The sequence below is a fragment of the Mauremys mutica genome, chromosome 2 (assembly GCF_020497125.1).
Source record: "Mauremys mutica isolate MM-2020 ecotype Southern chromosome 2, ASM2049712v1, whole genome shotgun sequence".
NCBI classification, from domain to species: Eukaryota; Metazoa; Chordata; order Testudines; family Geoemydidae; genus Mauremys; species Mauremys mutica.
The window spans coordinates 8,756,272-8,759,717 of record NC_059073.1 but is presented as its reverse complement, the minus strand read 5'-3'; the positions used below and the strand labels follow the sequence as shown (position 1 = coordinate 8,759,717).

At 41.3% G+C, this 3,446-nt stretch overlaps 1 long non-coding RNA gene across 1 annotated transcript; it reads right to left on the bottom strand.

Annotated features, from left to right (window-relative positions):
• Window positions 1-1,068: 1,068 nt before the first annotated feature.
• Window positions 1,069-2,599, bottom strand: LOC123365160. The gene is made up of 3 exons (XR_006577454.1): window positions 2,374-2,599; window positions 1,216-1,346; window positions 1,069-1,119 (listed from the first exon to the last, which is right to left on the bottom strand). It is a non-coding gene; the product is annotated as an uncharacterized LOC123365160 (long non-coding RNA).
• Window positions 2,600-3,446: the final 847 nt, after the last annotated feature.

Sequence of the window (3,446 nt, the reverse complement as noted above, 5' to 3'; positions counted from 1 at the left end):
TCCTGGTTCCAACGAGTGGCAAGGTTGCACAGGATCCTTTGGTAGTGCTTCCATCACCTGTGTATAAAAAGACTTAACACATTTCATTAGTGCCTGACAATATTTAAGCATTATGTTATCCAGCAAATGAATGTCCATCTGAGCTGGGGTTAGTGGGGGTGCAGTTGGTAGTCAGCATTGGGTGTCCTGTCAAATTTCATGAGGGCTGAGTCCAGTCGTTCAATTGGGAATGGCTCTCATACACATCAGTGCCAAAGGAAGGGCATCTGGCCACTTTAAGTGTGTCTCAGCACAAATCTTGGCCAGTTCATTTTTTGTAAGTCCCGTTCCGGCGTTCCACTGTCCCAGCGTTCCCCCCCCCTTCTCTTGGTAGGCAGCCAAGCGGTGTCCTTGACTGGGGCCAGCGCATGTTAGCCATTCTCTTCTTGGCTTTTTTTTTTTTTTTTCATTTAACCTACAAAGAAAACTTTTACTCTTCAATTATACACCTTTTTCATACCATGAACACATAAACAGTACTGTTATACAGTACAGAAGTATTATCATTCAATGTATGCCACATATACCCTTTCACTAAAATAACCTTATTACAGAACTTTGGAAGAACAAGCCAGGACAAGCACACCCACTGTGAGAAGTTCACTTAATATAACTTCTAGTCCAATAGCTATCCACCATCCCCAGCCCTCTGGCTAAAAGTCTGAGGTAGCCAGAAGGATCCCTTGTACAATATGGGGAGTGGGTTAACTTTTCATGTCCTCGCTTCCAAAGACTGTCAGTATGCAAATTTTAACAACAATTCTCAATTAAAAGATTTGGCCAATGTAGTTTCTTTCTCTTACTTAAGAAAATGTATTAGACTTTAGTATATCACATTTTCTGATGTAACCAAACACTTTGTATTCCAAATTGAACAAAACAAGTATCTGCATCTCAATCCAACATTTCCGCTTGATATCAAATCAGACCATCTCATGAAAATATTAAACACAACAATTCTGGCCACAAAAAAAAAACACAACAAGACAGAACATAGAACACACAACATAATCTTCTACTGTGCCAGTAAATCAAGGTACGTTGAATGCTGTGCAGCTGGCATTAGTTTTCTTTGATTATCTGAAAGACAAAAACAGAGGTCCACCCCGTCTGGGCAATTAAATACTTAAAATATACAAATACTCTTGTTGATTCTAGGCAAAACAGAGGAATTACCCCATATTTTCTCGTATGTGTTTCTTAGACAGCCTTGGTTTCAGCGGCCTCCACCTTATCAGTTAGTTAATTTGCATTATCACAGATGCTTTCCGGCTTGCTTTCCTATTGTTAACTCCTGCTTTTAAACACTGAAAGAAAACATCACCACTTATAGTGCCTGTAGAGCCTAATAAAAGTATCATTACATAGTACTGTATACAGTCTTCAACTGATTTAACAAAATTGGTCACAGCCAAATTATTACAATCCAATAAATTTATTTGCCTGAATTTATTTACAAACATTTCAAAGACACCAAAAAACTGTCCTCACTTGCTTTTCCCTTCCAACAGCCACTTTACCAATTCAAATCCCATTCCAAATATACTTCTGAGTATTTGAAATTCTCATGCTTATATTCACTTACTCCTTTATTCCACTACACCCTCAAAAGTTTCCAACCTGTTGTCCAATCACTCTGTCTGTTGCCTGCTCGCCTGGGCCCGATCCTTTTTTCTTGCTGAGCCGTCCCTTCCATTTTGCACCAATTTGCTCCACTACCAGTTTAGCTAGGAGGGTGGGCTTCACAACTAGCCCTCACCCTTCTGGTCTTGTCCCCAAAACATTTCTACTCACAAGACTACCCGAGTCCTCCCTAGTAAGGCTTGCCACCTGGGCAAAAATACATGGCCATTTACTTAACACATAATCCAAACCCCTTTGGGGGTCTACCCAGAGACCCACCCATTTGTCTGCTGACACTTAAACAGAAAAGAAAATTACACAGAAAGCAGAGAAAATTACAGTCTAAGCCAAATTTTTCTACTTCTATTATATTGTCCGCTACGGGGGGGCGGGACTGTAAAAATCTCAGGACAACCTCAGAGCTTCATCGCACACATGGCTTCCACCCTGAGGAATTACGAACGAGAAGTTCAGTTCCGCTCACACACCTAACGGCCAAATGAACAGAGCAGAAAAACATCAGTAACCGGTTAAACAAAACAAAGCCAAAGCTAAATAATGCACCAAAACCAAATAGTGTTTCCGTATTCTATATCAAGTTTTAAAGCTTAATTAAAAATAATAAAACAACAATGGAGAGTATTGGGAATGCTCCCACCTCACACAGAAAAAACATGAATGCCCCAAGCCTTAAACCACTTTAATGCTCACACATGTCTCACTGGGAAGTTAAGCTTTGCAAATATAATTCCAATTCCGCAATCTGTACTGCCTTCGGTTTGCCCGTCTCTATGTTCCACAAGTGCAAAGCAGTTTTCCTTTGCACTTAGCATAGTCCGCACTGATTTTCGACCTTGAACACAAAACAACTTCTCCTATCTCTGGGTGAAGCCGAATTTCAAATTAACCCGTTCCTAGACAAATTGCTCACACCGTGTCAGAGGCTTTTCTTTGGTGATTAAAAGCTCCTCTTAGATATATGATCTTATCTCGATTGAAGGTGCCTTCTAATGGACATTGTTTAAATGAATTTTTTCACGCATGTACAGATTCCAATCATTTAAATACCTGCAGATTTTAGGACCATAATGTACGTACATGTAATATGCTGGGGCACTCTTAGGGGGTAAGGTGGAATATTTAGACTGTCAGTAGCCCACACGGAACGGAAAGGGGAGGGAAGATGGGTTCACACACCCCTAGACCCAGGCAGCTTCCTCGCCGGACTATGCCAGGCTGAGTCAGCCCACCGTGGGTCGGATCTCCTAAAGATCCACTAGTTACTGGGCTAGCCCGGTAACAGCCACTCACACTGGTGTACACACACACACACCAAGGCCTCTTTTTCTTCCTTTTTCTTTTTTCTTTTTTTCTTTTTTTCTTTTTTTAACCCTTTTTTTTTTTAACCTTTTTATCTCTTTTTTTTTTTTTTATTTTAACCATGATGCATCTTTACCTGGTCCGGACCAATACCATGAGGCGGTATGACAACCCCTCTTGAGGCGGTAAAAACCCCTCAGCACCGGTGCATTCTAATGCATTTACCTATGCATTTACCTTATGCATTTACCTTGGCCAACTCAGCAGTTCAAAGTACTGCTATAAACTAACCTTATTGGGGCCTCTCCCCAATACCACTTTGCATCTGATCCTGCTGCACAGTCAATAAGTTCAGATGGCGTGAGCCCAACAGAGACAGATGTCCTCACGGAAAGTCCTCCTCCGATACCCCAATAGAGATTTCAAAAGGTCTCATACCTCTCATGTGGCGCCATGGGGTTCGA